Source organism: Phoca vitulina, unplaced genomic scaffold, assembly GCF_004348235.1.
Source record: "Phoca vitulina isolate PV1807 unplaced genomic scaffold, GSC_HSeal_1.0 scaffold6, whole genome shotgun sequence".
Taxonomy (NCBI): Eukaryota; Metazoa; Chordata; class Mammalia; order Carnivora; family Phocidae; genus Phoca; species Phoca vitulina.
Genome location: NW_022589709.1, coordinates 13,196 through 32,917, shown reverse-complemented (window position 1 = coordinate 32,917; position 19,722 = coordinate 13,196). Strand labels below are relative to the sequence as shown.

Here is a 19,722-nt window from a genome sequence, read left to right as displayed (position 1 = left end):
ATCAGTTTTTGATGTAGTGTTCCATGATTCATTGTTTGCGTAAAACACCCAGTGCTCCATGCAGAACGTGCCCTCTTTAATACCCATCACCAGGCTAACCCATCCTCCCACCCTCCTCCCCTCTAGAACCCTCAGTTTGTTTTTCAGAGTCCATAGTCTCTCATGGTTTGTCTCCCCCTCCGAAATCCCCCCCTTCATTCTTCCCCCCACTATCTTCTTCTTCTTCTTTTTTTAACACATACTGCATTATTTGTTTCAGAGGTACAGATCTGTGATTCAACAGTCTTGCACAATTCACAGCGCTCACCATAGCACATACCCTCCCCAATGTCTATCACCCAGCCACTCCATCCCTCCCACCCCACCCCCCACTCCAGCAACCCTCAGTTTGTTTCCTGTGTCTCCCATCTTTTTACAATGAGCCCTTCTGTTAAGGAAGGAGCTGTGTCTTAGCAATCTCTCTGTGGACCTGGCACTTAATAGTGCTTTGGGAACAGATGCTTTCTAGGTGGGGCTGGTACATCCACCTGGTTTCTGCGTCCTGTCTGCTCTATCAACTGTGAACCCCTCCACTGTACTTTTCCTTGTGCCTTTCCCATGGTCAGGGCCACTGAGCAATGCGAGGCAGGGTTGGGGACTCTGGTGTGGAACAACTTTCAGACAACTGAGCAGGTGAGGCAACTGCCCGTCCCCCATGCCCCTCTTGTCCCTGTGGTCCTCTTTCTTCCAATGCAGGCCTGTCCTCTTTGGTGTCATCAGAGTTCACTTTGAGGAAAGGACTGCTTATCCTGTTCTCTTACCCTGGAGTTAGTCACTTCCTTCTTCCGACCTGGGGAATAAAGTCTCTGATTCCTATCAAGAAATCTTTAGAGATCATTTTTCAAGGGAGAGAGGCTATAAGGGCCACCTGGGCTCCTGAGGTTCACGTGCCTATGTTCACTCCTGGCTGGCTATCTGACCTGTTAAGAGCGCAGGGTTTGATGGTGGACAAACTAGGTTCAATTCCCCAGTCTGTCCCTTGGGCAAGTTAATGAGTAACTCTGGAATCTTTGCTTCCTCATCTGTATTGCAAAAACAATTAATAGGACCCACCTAATGGTGCTGCTTTGAGAATTAAATGCGTTTAAAACGTGTTCTCAGTGCACGGTTCCTGACTACCATGGTGTCTGTTGCTACAGATGCTATTGTTGTGATGTTTCTGCTGTTGTTCTGTAAGCAACATCATCTGGCCACTAGAGAGATAAGAGCAACATGCAACTGAAAACCTTACCTCTGCAGTTCATAGGAAATGAAAAATCACATGTAGCTTCTAGTTGGGAGCCTAAGAATAGCTGTAGTTAAGTTTCTGCTTAAAAATAACTTGCACATTTTTAGGCTTTTAGAATCCAAGGTGCTTTAGACAGCATCTTTATCAATTGTGCCGTTTTATAGGAAACAGAAGCTCAGGGAGGTGAAGTGACATTTCCAGGGTCAATCAGCCAAAAATCAGGCCAGCTGGTACTCTTTTGAGCCCAGTCCAGTGTATCTCCTACTGGGTGTCCCTTGAACTGCTCCCCTTTTCTTGGATTTAACCACTGTGTGCCCCTTCACCTTCCCCATCAGTCCCCATGGTACCCTGGCACCATCTAAAGACGTTGCCTTGCCCCAGATTGAGAAGATGACGGTAACACATCTTGCTGCACAGACGTGGCTGATAAGTTTCCACTCTACTTTACCCATCCCTTACTGTCACTCCTACATGAGCTAATGCTGCTGAAAGTGACATGCCGACATCTGTATTAGTACTGTGGGTTAGGGGTCCAGTCCTCCCATTCAAATGCTGCCATTAAACTCTTGCTGATGAGAATCATACTGGCATTCTGGAGTGAGCGCCGGCAATACAAAACACAAGGAAAATAAGCTGGATTTGTCATTCTTCACATTGAGAGAGTAGAGTCAAGGCCTAGCGTAGCTACCAGAGCTGAGATAAAGCAAGACCCTGGGTGGAAATCACTCAAGGTGCAAGCATGCAGAAGAGACCCTGACCTGACCTATCAGGTGCACTTACAGAGCACAGAGGACAAGCACTCTGCCCTGAATACGTACCCAAATATGCCTTGCACTCTTCCGTCTTTTGTTCACATTGCTCTTTCTGCTTTCCTCTATTTTTTAAAATTACATAGGACTCTGTATCACTTAAAAAAGTATTTTTAGTCCTGTTGCTTTGCTGAGTAATCATAACTCAATGAGGCAAGTACTTATCACTGCCATGTCACTGATAAGAAACTGGCAATTCAGAGGCACAAGAGGACTCGCCCTGGGTCCCAAAGCTCATCTTTGCAGTCAGGCCTTCTTCATTCTCCAGTCTCCAGGTTCAGAGACTTTCCATATGTGAGTGTCGGTGAAGCCTCCAAGCTGATACTGGACATAAGCATGAGATCACCTGGGTGTGAATCCCATTTGCTGTTGGCTCATGGTGTGAGCCTAAGCATGTCATTTAGACAGTCTATGCCTCAGTTTCTCCATATGCAGAATGGGAATAATCATGGTTTCTGTGTCAAAACAATGAGAGGAGTCAATGAGCTTTTATGAGTAAAGTGCTCAGAACAGTGACTGGCACAAAATACCTGCTCAGTAAATGCTATGGAAACGACACCGCTTCCTGTTTGAATTCTCTCTGCCAAGGCTCATCTGAAATGCCATGAAGTGTTATTCTGACTTTGTTCTTTGTAAACAGATGCGATTCCTGCCTCTTTCAGACCCTGTAATCATTTGTACTTTGCTCCCAGCACACAGTGTGTTCTGCTGTGCACTGGAGATATCTGTAAACTTGCTTTTCTCATCCTACTCCCTGCTCGCCTGTGAGTGCTATGGTGTCAGAGAGAGTCTTCTGATAGAAGCACATCCCCTGCAGTGCCCGGCATGGTGCTCACTGCCAAAGAGCAAGGCAGTTGGCAAATGTTGGTTACGCTGAACTCAGTCAAACCCAGAATTCCAGTTCCCACTAAGTCCTAGGATGTTAGGGCTGGAAAGGCTCCTTAGGGATCAGCCAATCTTGGGCTGCTGGCACAGGGAAAGATACTTGTCCAAAGTCATACATGTTTGTGCCAGAAATAGGCATGGAAACCAGATCTCATCCTACCAGCAGCCCTGGGCTCCACCCAAAGCACTGGGCTGTGTCTCTCTCCATGGAATGGAGGAGAAAACAGCCCACGTACCAGAAGTAAAGAGAAAAGGATGGGACAAATGACAGCACACAGCTAAGCTTCAGCATCAGTACTGCTCACAGAAGAGAGATGCATTAGGGATACATACCCAGAAGCCTACCAGGGGGTAAGAACATGAATAAATTGCATAGCCAATAAGGTAGTTTCTCTGAATTAACTTGGTGGTCCTCTGCTGCATGAATGGATCAGGAGCCCTGCACAGGAGAAGCTTCTGGATCCTGAATATATTAAAATGCAAATCTTTAAATGGTTCTTCTCCTCTTTCCATTTAACATGGAATCGAAACTGATGTCCTCCAACTTTGGACTCCAGAACACCTTCTTCTTGCTGAGATCTCTACATAGCGGAGACTGTATTTAGAGGCTGTTTTTCATAGTTCTCCACATGATTATCTAATCTGGTAGGAATGAGAAAAGGTAAAGTTCTAATCAGCCTACGCCCCAGAGCCTCTTCTCCACAGACCATTGTCATGTTTCTCCTTGTTGAGACTTCAGATAATGTTTAAAATGTAAAGTGAATCAGAGATAATTCTGTACTGGTCAGCTTGACTTGACCAGAGAAATGTTTTGATTTCTGGTACTGTCACATCTCGTCTTCCAAAGTAAGATAAGGTAAATAGGCTTCAAGATGATAAGCTCCCCCATCATCTGTGATGTAAATACCTTGAGGGAGGGGGCGACCAGTGAGAAGCTAGTTTCTGATGACCTTGGGTAGGGCTTTAGGAGAGCACAATAAGCAGGCATAGCCCTGGGGCGGGGAGGGGGGAGGTGCTGCTGAGGCTTACATCGTCACCTCTGGCTTGTTTGGAGGATGACAACGAAGGCCACCCTTAACCACCAGTGAGCCTCTGAAAATGTGGGCACGTTGGCTTGCCAAGTCACGGTTAGTGAGAGATAACTGTTCACACAGCCTTCCTGGGGAGAAATGCCCAGATGGCAAACAGCTCTGACCTTGGGATTTGGGGAGAGGTCATCTTCTCCTTTTGGTCTCTATATCCAATACATGAGTCATTTTTAAAACATTTTTAATGTCAAGGATAAAACAGTTAAATTGTGAAGGTGCTCTAGGGAGAAGTAAAAAAGACTTTTTTGTAAAGGAAATTCATCTCCAACTATTGACTGACTTGATGGTACTCATCTGTTTCCTTTAGATTATTAGAACCGGTTGTTGTTATTTCAATCCAAGCGTTGGTGTAACAAAGATACTGGGGAAACAATATGTGATTAGCCTTCAAAGAGCTCATGCACCATATTACCAACACCATAAACCATGTGTGAAGTGAACTTATTATAATCTTTGCCTTAAAGAGCCATTTTCTCAATCCCTAATTGGTATCAACTTCCATACTGCTCCAAAGATGAGCCATTAGGTATGTTGAATGCATATTTTTTGGGTGGCATTTCTAAATTTAAGTTTCCCCTGGGCACAAGGGAGCTAACTTAACAATATGGATCCCATTACTTGCAAACAATGCCATTTTCTGTTATATCAACACCTTCCATGTTGATGGAAGTAACAGTGGTAAAGAATGAAAATGGAATTGGCCTACAAATTTTGAAGGTTAGTGGATTAATAAGATTGATTGCTCTTTATTGCCGTTTGTTTTTCACTCTTAGACTTAATCAGTGTCTTCATTTAAAAAAAAAAAAGAAAAAAAAAAAAAGAAAAGAAAGAAAACCTTTATTCTCTTTCTCACTAAATGCTCCATCAGCTCATAACATCCTGAGCTGTCACTTAGTACCTCCTAGTAACATATAATAAGCCCCCGCTGATGCTGTTGAGCTATAAGTTCCCTGAAGTCAGAGACAATCTGACATGAACAAGAACCAGCTCTGCAGGTCTGTCTCTCTTTGTGCTAAGTCCTGGAGGCAGTACTCTGCACTGCAGGGTCAGCAAATGCATGACACACATACTCCCCTCTTCTGCACCCAAGGCAGACATCACTAATTGATCATGGCATTCCTTCCCGTTTAGCCCAGTCAAGGCCTCAGAGTCCTCATCATCAGCATGCCTGGAAGCCACTACCAATTTATCAGAATTGACAGGCTTGATAAAACCTATTTTCTGGCCTACCCTTAATGGTTAAAAGCAAGGGCTTTGGAACTGGACCGACCTGAGTTCAAGTCCCAACATTACCACTTACTTGCTATGTGACTTGGAGGACAGGTGTCCAAGTGCCCTAAATCTCAGTTTTGCCCACTGTCAAGTCACTGATCCTCCCATCCTTCAGAGGCCTAAATTTAGGCATTTCCTCCTCTGAGAAACCTCTATTCACATAAAACTGAGTGTAGCTGCCTCACTAGGTCTTAGAAAACACCCTGAACTTATTCTTCCATGGTCCTTCTCTTTCGGACAGTGATGGGTCCCTTTCTTCTAATAACCCCCATTGGTGAGTGAGGTCCTTGAGGACAGTTACATTTCACAGTTGTATTTTCAGAGCCTGTCAAAGTCCTGACACAGTAAATAGCTAAAAATATGCGGTACCATTAATGCATAAAAATCACTTAACATAGTGCTAAGAATTTGACAAATGCTCAATAAACATTAGCTCTTTTCATATTTATTGTTACGTTCCATAACTGTGAGGCTCAGGGAATATCACTTACCATGGAGCTAGTTTTACACATGAATGGTTTAATTTTGGATCCTACTGCTCTTCAGCTGCCAAGGGTACCGAAGGTATCTATACTTTCTGCATCTTGAGAGAGTTGCATTCCTTGAAATAGGGCCATATTCTTCAACCCCAGTCCCATAAAACCTAACATGGGGTATGGCTTGAGAATCTGCATTTCTATCATGTTCCCTGATGATGTTCTGCTGCTGGTCCTGGACCATCCTTTGAGAATCACTGACTAATGGAAGAAAGGGGATAAAAGAGGAACATTCTTTCCTAGAGAAGAAACTTTAAGTTCTATTTATCTGCTCCAAGAGTGACAATGATCTCCATTTGAATCCTGCAAGCTGTATTTGCAACCAATTCTCATTAAAGTCAAGGAAATTTGCACGTAAGTATCAGCTGAAGGACCTTGCTGAAGGATGAAAAAGCAGGGTTTTTAAATTTTGCTGATGGAGCCTGCAATTTTCCCCCCTTTCTCAATTGACAACTAGCGAAATGACTTGATACTTTAATATCTCACAGTTAATATCATAAGTTTGCAAAATACTTTGTATTTTTTCAGAGTGTTTGCATCCATATTATCACATTTGATTCTTATAATAACTGCTTTAGTGAGGAGGCAGGCAGGAATTAGCATCTCTCTTTGAATGACAAGGCAGAGTAAACCAGGACCTAGAATCCTCAACTCTTTGCCAGGTTCCTTTCCACAATACCACATAGTCTCTGATACAAGTGTCAGTTTTGCCTTTGAGCTCCCTTCATGTACTAAACCTTAATTTATTTCAGATTGCTACAGATGATTTGAGTTAGAAGACATCATCAGGAGACCTACTAAAGTCTACTAAGAATCAGAAGGTTCTTAGGTATTTGGGGATACAGATTTCATTGACAGTCAGGAAAGCTTTGGACTCTTCTAATACAATGCAGATGTGTAAATACAATACAATTTACATATAGCTTCAGGTTGTACACGGACCTATTAAGTCCAAGGCCACCATGTTTCATGACTGCAAGAGGCACCATTCCCAGTGAATTAACTGTGGCCCTGTAAAGATCATGCACAAACCATGGAAGAAGAGCAGAGGCCATATATCCAATTTTGGTTAGTTGGGTTTTTTTTATTTTTTAACAGATGAAAAACTGAGATTCAAGAACTTAAGTGATTTGTTTTAGGTACCAGAGCCAAATAAAGGCAGAAATAGAGTGGGAAGTAGAACTTCCAGAAGGCAATGTGGTACTGTGGAAGGGAACTGGCCTTGGAGTCAGAGTAGCTTTCATTCTCAGCTTATACTATTTGCTGGCTGTCAGACCTTACTTAACCCCTCCAAGATTCAATTTCCCCATTTTACTAATAGGAATCAGGAAAGCAAATAATGTTTAAAAACTGTATTCTGAAAGGGAACTTCTAGTCTATGGATTAAATGAAAGACAATCTATCAAGTGCTAACACTGGTTGTGGCACCCAGTAAGCACAAATTCCCTGGTTCCTGAACTATTTTCTCAACTCAAGTTCATATGTAACAACTGGCTAAATTTTCCTTTCTCTCAGGACAGGTAGGTTATATGAGACCATATACACTGAGGTCCTCTGGGTCATAGAAATCTATAGATGGTATCATTACTCATGACTACGCTTGCATGATCTGCTTATGCCATAGCCCCATGTAGAATCCCACAGACATTTGTCCCTAACCATGGGTACAAAAATAGAAAAGAAAAATCTCACCAAAGAGGAAGAAAGCCCAGACTATAGTAGTGTCTGGTTCTCCTTACATTTTTCAATGCTTACTTCAGCCTGTATAAAATTAATTCTTCCCACTGCAAAGGAATCATATTATACTTCCTAATCTACACAGAGTAATGATTTTCACCCTAATTTTTCATTGTGTATTTGCATCTAATTCACATTTAGAGTTAAGCGGAATTTATAGGTCACTTCACTGTGGATTACACATTAAAAAACAAGATCCTTGTTTTAGCTTACTACTGAACCCTAGAATGCCAGGAGTATAAAGACCCATAGAGGCTTCATCTAATCCCTTCTATCATAGGCAAGAGGTGGATGCTCCAGGAAGGGGAAATGGTGTCCTCAAGGTCAAACAGTGAGGGTGTAACAACAGAACCTATACCTGAACTTACATTTCCTGACTCCAAATTCAGTATTCTCACCATATTTTTCCTAGCCTGGCTCAGATTTTAAGAGGCCAGAAAGGCCCAGCGGTTGAAGCATTTCCTACTCTTCATTTTCTTCTGCTTTGATTGTATTTTCCCTAAAATAAATTTGGTGGACAGTGGGATAAACATACACATTCCCTTTCCATTTTGAATGAATGGTCGGCCCTCATCCTGCCTGCTGCTTTTATAAGGCTCCCATTACGATTACCGTTACCGATACATTCCATATTATACGGGCAGTAATCCATCTCTCCCTGCAGTAGCAGGGGCTTTGTCACTGCCTGATTATAGAGGATATCCTTCCCCAGGGAAAATGCTCTAAATCAGCCTTTTGGAATGAGTAAGATCTTCCTCAACTCTAAATGACTGACTTGATGGAATAAAATAACCAAAGAGTTCAAATGACTTAAGTACAAGGATGAATTTGGGGGTTCCTGATCTATGTCAAGATCCAACTCTTTTTGTCTAATGTCCCATAGGTGCCATGGTCTCATCCCTGCAGAATCTCAGGAAAAATATGCACCTTTAGTGAGACACTCCCTTTCATTAAATAAGTTAGCAGTTCGGAGGGGAAACATTTTAACCAAACTGCATTTCTGACCATAGTCCTATCAAGCTGTTAAGACCTGCCTCTGGCCTGAGTGAGGTCATGACTATCTAAGTCTGCACAGAGAGGCAGCTGTGTGAACTTTATGAGGTCATTATTCTGAAATGTCTCCATTACTAGCATTGTCAGGAAATAGTATCTTCAAGAAAATAGTAAACAATTTATCTTGTGAGTGGCTAAATAATTTTAAATGTTGGAAGAGAAAAACTTCCTACTAGGTTCCACACATGCCCCTGCCTTTGTGAAAAGAGCTTAATATACAGAATGTCACCTTGGCTGATGTGGTAGTGTTGCAGATGATAAATATCTTCAGAGCTGAGCACTGTATTTTATACTTTTAAAAAAATTCCCCTGGATTTCCTGGAATGGGATCTGGCACATAGTAGGCATATGATAACTGGTTGCTGATTAATAATCATTAGCACTGGTGTGTATGACAACTTAAGGACTCCTGAGGTACTAGGGTGTTTTGTTTTTGTTTATTTGTTTTGGTGTCCAGACAGCTTCATACTTGGCGGGCATGTAGTCTCCACTGGGTCCTCCCTCCTTGTCAGCTGTCACTCCTCCCTTTGTCAGCAGCCACTGCTCACTCCACACTCACCTGCTGCTTTTCTCATCTGATATCTGTTGTTCACAAGTCCAACGACCAAGGCTGTGAAATCACACAACTCACACTTACACAGTTTTACAGTCAACATGCATTTGCCTACAGGATGCAAGAGTGATGCGATGCTTTCATCTGGTTTAGAAAACTTATTATTCCACATTTATATATTAGAAGTTTTCCAACATTGTAAGGTTGTTTAAAGTCTGAAAGCTGGTTAAACGGGATGTACATAGGATAAGGTGCGCACTATCTCCATAGGTTGTAATATTCTTAACTAGAAAGTTTAAACCCTAGATTCCATCTGTCACACTCTCCAGCCCAGCGCCACAGAGATTTCTAGTCCATCCACTTATACTCTTGCTAAAATGATAAAATTTTAAGCCAAATTGCTAACCGAACAGGTTATCTCTGGGGGAAAAAAAATCCAATACACAAGAAACCACATAATCCTGTTATTTTCCAGTTATTACTATATCTACCCCACACATATCCAGACTCTTGATAGTCATAATAGGATGTGGGCATTCTAAGTGGAAGAAAACTGTTTGAAGAAAATCAGATAGCCCCAAAACATAGTAAGTATGCATGTCACCTTTTTTTGGGGGGCGGGGGCAGGTGGTGCCACCAGCTGTTTAGGGTGATAGCGTATAGTGTATCAAAGGGACTTAAGGCAAAAAAAAGATAGAAAAGAGGGTAAACTCAAATAATAGATATAAAGAGAAGGATAAGCAATTTTGATTGGTCATGGAGACCCACCAGAGGAGCTAGATGAGGGGATGGCCTACTCTGAAGTATTCTTTAGTTGGCTAATTCTATAAGATCTTACAGATTGAAAGGAGGTGGCTCAGTGAAGACCAAAGGCAAGGAGAACAATTAGGGGATCATGCATACCACCCACTCTTCCTAATTCCAGTCACAAGGACCAAATACCATCTTTTCACATTTTCATTCGGGCAACCTTAGAAAAGGCTAGATGACCAGACACAGAGCCAAAATTGGTGTTATACTTCCAGATAAAAAAGATGGCTAATAACACACCACTCTTCCCCAGAGAGAATAAGAGTCAGCAGCCCATATTCCCGAGGACCAAATGGCTGATTTATTCACTTCCTGAGAACAAAATGGCAGCCACCTAATAGAGCCCTGCGTGTGTATATTTAACGGAAAAGACACAGTGGACTCAGACACACACTGGACTCTTCATTTGGATATTTAGCTCTTAAAAAACAGGAATGGAGCGTGATTTCACTAGCTCTCTGATTTTCTGAGTATTTGCTTGGCTCCAAGGAATCTTTCTTTCTGAACTAAGTATCTACAGCCTTTCTCACCCTGCCAGGAATCGTCTTTATACCCAAGGGCAGGAAATTTCTTCATATCTCTAAGCTTTTACTCAGAAGTGTCCTTCTATCTGAAATGCTTTATTTTCCCAAGTTTCCCTAATGATAATACTAGAAGACAGAAGAATACTAGAAGACAGGAGCAGCAGTGGCCATGATAAACATCTGAGTACTTACAAAGAACAGAGCCCTCTGCTGAGTTCCTAATGTATTACCTCATTTTAAATTCCCAACATTCTAATTTGTGTCATCTCAAAGGTATAGATGAAAATGCTGGTGCAGAGAGAAAAATAATTTGTCTAGGTTCACACAGTCCAAACACTCAGAGATAGGAAACTTAATAATCACATGACCCTCAACTCAACTTTTTTTTTTAATTTCTAAATGATATTTACATTTTTAGAACAGTACTTCTCTACAAATGGGTTGCAACCTGGAAACTGGGGGAAGAAGGGATAGAGGGCTATCTGGAGGACCTGAAGTCCTAAGCTTTACCCCATGGTATTGAGTGGTGCCTCAAAAGGCCACCAGATCCAGCGATCCTCCTTCAGAGGAGTTGAGAAATGTCCCATGCCAGATTCTGTCAGGAAGCAAATCCAGGAGTACTTGTGGGTTTTTTGTTTGTTTGTTTTTGTGGGGGGGGTTGAAGGGAGTTGGAATCTCTGAAAGATGTAATGTTAACATCAGACATGCTTTTTTACCTTCTAGAAGAGGTTCCAAGAGTCTTTTGTTTGTCCTGTGGTAGGGTTTCCACTGAGGCCAAGGCCAAGAACTATATCCTTAGTAGAAAGGCAGAACTCCTTATCAAGTTTAATAGTCTCCTTGGCTACCAAAGGGCCAACCTCTTTGTTGATTGCTATTAAATATCTACCATCAATGTCTAAATTGTCTTATTTGGACATTCTATACCCTCAAGTACAAATTCTATGAAAGTCTTAGGCCTGTCGCATTTTCTCTTCTGCTGTGCTCCTTCGTTCTAGATACTTGATACCATCCTCTGAAAAAAAATTTTTTTTTTTTAATTAACATATAATGTATTATTTGTTTCAGGGGTACAGGTCTGTGATTCATCAGTCTTACACAATTCACAGCGCTCACCATAGTACATACCCTCCCCAATGTCCATCACCCAGCCACCCCATCCCTCCCACCCCCCTCCACTCCATGAAAATTCTTTAATGACATATTTTGCAACCATTAGAATATCCTCAGGGCTAGTAGTAAGCTGATGAATAATTTGAAATATCTGGTAGCATTCTTCTAATGTTCGCTTCTTTCCCTTGTCATTGACACTCATCTGATCATGGATTTTAAGACCTGGCTTCTTGGCTGTTAATTTCTTCATGGTATTAGAACCAATGAGTCCATTCAAATGGGCATGAAGTTCCAATTTAGGTAATTCTGAGTAAAAGGTTGCCTTCCATGGCTGTTGTTCTTCCTTCATCATGACTTAGCAGAGTAAGTTCTCCCAAACTTTTTATTCTTTGTATAAACAATACAATGTATTTCAATCAGTAAGTTTTGTGGTTTTGAATTTCCTTCAGATTGCTTTACTTCCTAATTTGGATACAATGAGCTGTACACGTAGCTCTGGGCTCAGCTTCGCCACCACGATGGACCACTGCTCTTGAGTCTCTCTTGGCCTTGAGCCTGTAGAGTCACGAGCATGGTGCAGGGACAGTATGGAGCATCACAAGCAACAGCATCCTCAGCAAGAGTTCCCTGGCTGTGATACTGTGATAATTCTAGTACCACACGTGGCCCTCCATTCATCCACCAGGGCTATTATGTCTACTCAAGCACTGGGTGGCACTGCCGGCATGTCCTCCCCAACTTTTCAAAAGTCCTTTGCCCGTAAGCTTCAGTTAGTGCTTAAGAATGTACTCCTCCCTTTGAATGCTGCTGTATATTACTTGGATCCATATAATGGCAATTTATATTTAAAATTCATTCATTCCATAAATTGTTATTAAATGATATGCTATATGCCAGGCACTGTGTAGGCTTTGGGAAGATAAACTGCTATCCTGGAGGAACTCAAAGACTAATAAGTGGGAAACATAAGTGATCAGAATTTAGGGTAAGAAGAATCATGAACAGGACTCAGGAAGGTTTCCAACAGGAGCATAAAGGAGGGAATAGCTAACCCAGTTGTAAGTGATTGAGGAGTCTTCCGGGGGAAATGTCAATGAATCTGGGGCCTAAACAATAAATAGGATGGTAGCAGGTGAAGAATGGAAATATCTCAGGCCCAGGTAAGCAGCATTTGCAAACTCTTTAGTCTCACCATGCCTCTCACACATAGTGGTGATCTCAAAATAATGGGATGAGTACATTTGGCATGGTTGATTCCAGAGTCAAACAACTTGAGTTCAAATACAAGTTCCTGGTTTTGTGACGTTGGGAAAGGAATTAGCATCTCTAACCCTCAGTTTCTATACCTGGACATGGAGAGTAGTAGTGCCATCACTTAAGGTTGTTGCAAGTATGAAAATGACCCAGTGATATATAAAGGGACGTACCACAGCAGGTAGACAAAGCAAATCCCCAACAGTGGTGGTAGTGATTGATAGTGATAGTTGTTAGTAGGTCCACCTAGATTATGACCTCTCTGTGAATAGGAATCTGACTAATTTTTCTTTGTGTTTCTCATTGTGCCTTGAATTTCACAGACTTAAAACAGGTATTCGGTAAGTGCCTACTGACAGATTTGTTTGGGTGCTTTTTCCTTTAAATCATTAAATAAATATTTATTGAACACTTACTATGTGCCTGGCTCTGTCCATTATACTGTGGACGCAAGAGTAAACAAAGCACATTACTAGAAATTTCACCCTAAAATTCTGATCAGTAGTTTCATAACATTGATGGTTACTTAAACTTTGAAATCAGGTTTGGAAAATACCATCCAAAGCCTAAGAATCACCTGACTTGTTAGTGATAATAACTGTAATTCCACTTGATGTTTCTGGAGAACCTGATTCTTTATCTTAAGAACTCTTCAACCAATTTAGTGTTTTTCCACCTGCTACGGGGTCCTGCCTGAATCTAAAATGATGATTTCCACTTCACTCCACAATCCACATCATAGGTTCTCCCTCCCACCCCAGGTCCTTATCAGCAACAGACCAATTTGTTAATTTGCTTCTCTTTCTCTTCCTTTTACTGCATTCTGCTGGTATCTGAGCTGCTGTCTGCCTGCATAGAGAGAGGAGTGGATTATCAATCAAACAACTTAAATTTTAACCTCAGTTTTGCAACTAATCAATTTTGATATAGTTTTCATTTATTCTTTCAATGAATAGTAATGGAGTGCTTAATAGAGGCCCAGCATGTTCTGGTTGAGGGTTCAGGTGTTGGAATCAGAATGCCTGAGTTAGAAACTAGCTCTGTTACTTTTCAGCCATATAATCATGGGTGCGTGACTTGACTACTCAGTTTTCTGATCTGCAAAGCAGGGATAATAATCATATCTACCTCTTAGGATAGTTGTAAGTATTAAATACACATAAAAAACCTGTAAAAATCTTAGAACAGTGTGCCTGAAACCAGTAAGTTCTCAATGTTAGATGCTTTTACTTTATTGTTGATATTTGTTGTTACTCTCAAATGCCAGGCACTACTAAGGAAATAATCGGGGGGGAGGAAGGACACGGTGTTTGTCCTTAGAGATCTTGCTTCTATTAAGTGAAGGGACATTAAAGAACTAATAAACACTCACATAAATACATAGTTACAAATTATGACGAACACCATGAAGGAAATGAACAGGGTATGGTGTGTGGTCTAAGGAGTACCATTTATTTATTGATTTTTAAAGGTTTATTTATTTATTTGAGAGAGAAAGCATGAGAGAGCACGCCCACGAGGTGGGGGGAGGGGCAGAGGGAGAGGGAGAAGCAGACTCCCAGCTGAGCAGGGAGCTGGATGCGGGGCTCCATCCCAGGACCCTGGAATCATGACCTGAGCCGAAGGCAGATGCTTAACCGACTGAGCCACCCAGGCGCCCCTAAGGAGTACCATTTAATATGAGACCTAAAGAATAAATAGGAGGTCAAGTGGTGAAGAAGAGGTATATGCTGTGTGTGAAGGACTGTCCAGGAAGAGAGAAAAGCATGTGTAAAGGACCAAAGACAGGGACTGAAGGGCTTTGTGGGTTACCTATGGACACTGAGGAGGAGAGGAGGCTGAGGCAGTGGGCAGGGTCCAAGCCATGCAGTGGAGTTCAGAGTCTTCCTAAGGGCAAAGGAAAGCTACCGATGGCGCATGGTTTCCTTTCCGGCACACAGATTTCCCAAAACTAAAGTGAGAGGATTACATAAAAAATGCTCTCAAGCCCCTTTAACACTGAAGAATATAAGATCCTGTGATGACTAACAACAACAACAAGGTGATTTCTGGGAAAAAGCAGAGAAAAAACAAAGAAGTAGTGGTAGGAAAGGAAAGAAAGAGGGAGATAGGGAGGTAAGAAATAGGGAAAGAAGCAGCTGACTAAAAACTTCAGTGGAGACATAAAGTCTAGAAATGAAATGTTAAATGCTCAGTGCAGAATTATAGACTCGGTACCTATTACATCCATGTGTGTGTAGGTGTGTTTGACTTATGCATGTATTTGTACGTTCACTGATTTGGCAGGAACCCAAACTGGAGGAGCCTTTCCATGGAAGACAAATAAGTCTAGTAGGCTGGAAGCAGAGAGGGGGAAAAAAATGCCATGTCAATCATTTTGGTTAAATGCATGATTACTGGATAGAAAGATGCATCTGGAATAGCTCCTGCTGGAAAGCTGGTGTTCAGGAATTGAAATGCTTGCTGAGGCATGGTTCAGCGGCTCCTTTCAGGAGCTGCTCAGTGGAAATCAAACAGAATTACATTAGGAAAGGAGTGGCTGAGAAAGTACTCTCCGGAACAGAAAAATTTTATTGGAAGAGGAAAAGAAAAAGGAGTTTAGTCCAAAAAGAAGGACTGACTCCAAGAATGCTAATTTGTTCAAGCCTTCCAGAGCCCAGAGGAACTTGAGCACTTCTTGCCTTAATATTCAGACGCTGTGGTGAAAAGAAGTATGCAAAGTAGTGAAAAGCAAAAAGGAATAAGTGTTCTTTGGGCCCCAATTTCTACTTTCCAGCTGAGTAAAGGTATAATTTAAGGATTTATGAAGGGGAAGCACACTGGTCCGATTCTGCAAACACTTTATAATGGTAATACTGCCTCTGATGCTCAGACCTTCCTATCAATACGGGCATGTATGGTTCGGTATCATATAAACCTTGCAGCAAATGCTGGGAAGAATACCGGTTGAGTTACCTCAGTGCAATGAGAAGTAAAAGAAGCCCCTTATGGTTTACAAAAAGTTCTTTTCTGGTAAGGAAATAGTCACTAACAATATGTCTAATTCCCTTAAGTACTTCCTGATTTGCCAATGGTTCAGTTAGCATATGCCTGATTTGAGTTAATAACATCCATTTAATAGACATTTACAATATATTTTAGGTACTTATAGCACATCATCCCACTGACTCTTCATAGTGCATTACAAGCTAGAGTCTAATATTCCCATTTTATATACAAGGAAACAGAGGCTCAGAGAGGCTAAGGAACATGTACCAGGGACACAAGTTGCTGGAATTCATATGCAGGTCCATGTTCCATTTGTGCTCCAATTTTCTTATCCATAAAATGGAGCTGGTTAACACTGCCTTCAGATTCTCATATTCCCAAAGCTCCCTCATGAAGACTGCAGATTCAGCAAGTTCACTGGTGTTTTTATTTTGTGTGCTTTTTATATCATGGGGCACTCTCTCCCCATTCATTCTTAGCACTCCAGTGCACTCAAGGATTTTTGCCTACCAGAACTTGTAGGAATCATTCATCCCTAACTTAGGTGCAAATGGCAGATAACAGCAGTAATTCCTTGCTTTTCTGCATCTGGTAGTCAAGGACTACTACACTCTCCCATTTTAACTCATTCCAACATCATTGGGAGGCAGACAAGGAAAGCATTCTCCCCAGTTTGCAGATGAGAAACTAAGACTTAGGGTGAGTGACTCCACCAAGGTCAAACAATGAGTTAAAAGCAGAGTCATGACTGCAGGCTCGCATCTCTTAAGATCCGGTCTGGCATCTTTTCTGGAAAAGCACACTGCTTCCCTCAGTTGCAGGCTCCAGGGCCCAGCAGGAAGCAAAAATGAACAAATGGGCAGATGAGAAAACACTTTTCCTCCTGCCAATGCTCACTCAGCTTCAGCCAAACTTTGTCAAGTGAAAAGCAGGTCCAGATCTTTCCATTTTTCTTTTTTAAAGAAGCTACGGATCTGGATTTTTATGGGCAATCCTATGATTTTTTAAAAGCTACCTAAAGCTTATATTTTAAATTTCTGTGAGAACCATCACACATCTGTAAGTTGGAGTCACCACTGGGTAATCAGTTTTCCACCTCTGCCTTACACTGAAGAAATGATAGAGAATTTGATTATGGTTACAGAGATGTCTAGCTGAAAGCCCTTTTAGCCATAGGAATGTCCATTGCTTGGGAGATCCAAACCTCAATCAATCAAATCCCACAGAACAGTGGAGATTTTGAGTCCCAAACAAAGGAGGGTCAGACAGAGACATTCCAAATCCCCAATATAACCCCCTCATCTAACCAGGAAAGAAAAAGTCTCATGAAGATAGCTTGTTTAGAACTTTAAATGAAAGAGTGTAGAACAGAGATAAGAAACCAGGGCTCTGAGAGACATAAGATAAACATGTTAAATATTGTATATAATTACACTAATAAAAACAAATTTAGTTATAAACAGCAGCTTTTATTTGAGTTCTTCCATGTGCCAATCACTATTCAACGTACTTTTTATGCAATACTTTTTAAAATCCTTACAACACTTTGAGGTGAATATCACTGTTATTTCCATTTTATAGATGGGGAAATTACAACACAGAGAAATGAAATTGCCCAAGGTCACAACTTGCTAATATATCAAATTGGGATTAGAATGCACACAGCCCCGCTCTGGAGACTACACTCTCTACCACAATTAGAGAAAGCACCTTCTCCCTGAAGGCAGAGATTATTTTGCACAGAGTAGCTGTACTCAGAAATTTTTCACTGAGTTAGACTGAGCAAAGGACGGGAGTTCATTTTTTAAAATAAGACCACACATTTCTGTCTTCCACAGGGAACTGGAAATCCTGGTAGGATTTTCTTCGATGCCAGGGACACTTTTTTTTTTTTTTTAAGATTTTATTTATTTTCAGAGAGAGAGAGAAGGGAGAGAGCACAAGGAGGGGGAGTGGCAGGCAGAGAAGGAGAAGCAGGCTCCCCATCAAGGAGCCCAATGTGGGACTCGATCCCAGGACGCTGGGCTCATGACTTGAGCCAAAGGCAGATGCTTAACCAACTGAGCCACCCAAGCATCCCTGTCTTTCCCTTATTTTCTCTACTTGTCTACATTCTTTATGGATAATGATGTACTATATGCTGGCTAATTGAACATAATAAAAAAAATAAAAAAATAAAAGTGTCAGTGACCCTCTTGACGAGGTCTATTCTAAAACCTCTAGTCCTTGAGGAGATAGATTTCCTGATCACTGACAGGGAAAGCTGAATCTTCTACCTCATCTTTTGTGGTTTTGTTTTCACCCTACTTGGCACCCTAGAGGGCATTAACACTCCTGATCCTGTCAGCTGCTCTGGAAGTGGACGTCACACCCAAGGGAGCTATACACCATCTGTTTCTAATTCATCCTGTCTTCAGTCTTCCATTCAATACTCTCCTGGTCTCACATCATGACTGAGGCTAGACACGAGCTCTCAGTATAATCTGGCAGTCTGTCCTCTCAGGGCATCCCTGGGCCCATTAGGCATTCCAGATCTTTCAGATACATGGAGAGTAGAATGATCACCCTATAAAACCTTTAGGAGCTCCCCCTGCCCCCCCCCCAAATTTTTTTAAATGCTAGCTTAATTTACCAATTATATAATGTCATATATAGAAGAAATAAATCCAGTAAGGTCAAGTAGTACCTTATTGGAATGTTATCTTCTACTCTGCTTTAGAAAGGATTTAAGGAAAAAGTCTCAATCTAAGTGCCAACAGTGACTAGATTAATTTAGTAAATGAAAAGTGACCTAGCTAGTGTCCACTAGGGTGAGTGGGAGAATGCATGCCTCATCTAAAGGCCGGAAACCATGGATCAACTCCAGCCTATTATAGATACATCCGTTAATTTTTCAAGAGAAAGCATAGGACTTCCGTTTGTGTTAACTGAGAGACTATATAATTTGAACCAATGCTTCCAATGAGGACAACTAGAAAAGCTGGACAAATACTTAAAAATCTTCTTGAAGATGTAGACGAGCTAATAAGAAAGTGAAGAATTACAGAGCCAGGATCTAGGGCTGGAGGAAAGCCAGACAGGTAAGCCTTGTGTTTGGAACTACTTTTCCCCTAGAGACATTTACCAGTTCTAGAGGAAGCAGCTAAACTAAGGGGAGACAGAAATAAGAAGCTGGAGTTTAGAGTTCAGAACCAAAAAGTGGTGGAAAGAGGTTGTGAAACAATCACTTTGGGTTGGGACCCAGAAGAGCTGCTCAACAAGAGTTAAAAATGAACTGGAAATAGACAGTTGCTTATAGGGACTGCAGTACAGCTTCAAATCATCTCAATCTCTGGAGCTGGATTAAAATGATAATGGATTGCTAGTACAAGAAGGCAAATATATATCCATTTGGTAAAAAGATAACATTACCCTAGTCCTCAAATTATTTCTACAGAAAATTCTGCAAATATAATGTTCAGCACACAATAAAAAAATAATCAGTTATACCAGAAGATAAAACAACATAAGTAAAAATGAAAAGAAAAGAGAAAATAGGGACAGATCCATAGGGACTCAGGATATTAGAATAATCAGACATATATTTTATAATCAACCATGCTTACTATCTTCTTGGAGATAAAATACAAGATTGATAATTTCAGCAGACTACTGGAAAACACGTAAAATAATCAAGAGGAAATTCCAAATTTGAAAAGGACAGAGACGGACATCAAGAATTTAATACACATAATGACAGATTGGATGCAGCTTAAAAGAGAATTTGCGAACTTCAAAATAGATCAAAAGAAAATAATAGGACTAAAACACAGAAAGAGAAAATGATGAAAAATACA

The 19,722-nt window shown here is 41.2% G+C and overlaps 1 pseudogene; it reads right to left on the bottom strand.

The window, feature by feature from the left end:
* Window positions 1-407: 407 nt before the first annotated feature.
* Window positions 408-14,335, bottom strand: LOC116632040 (annotated as a pseudogene).
* Between the last annotated feature and the right edge of the window lie 5,387 nt (window positions 14,336-19,722).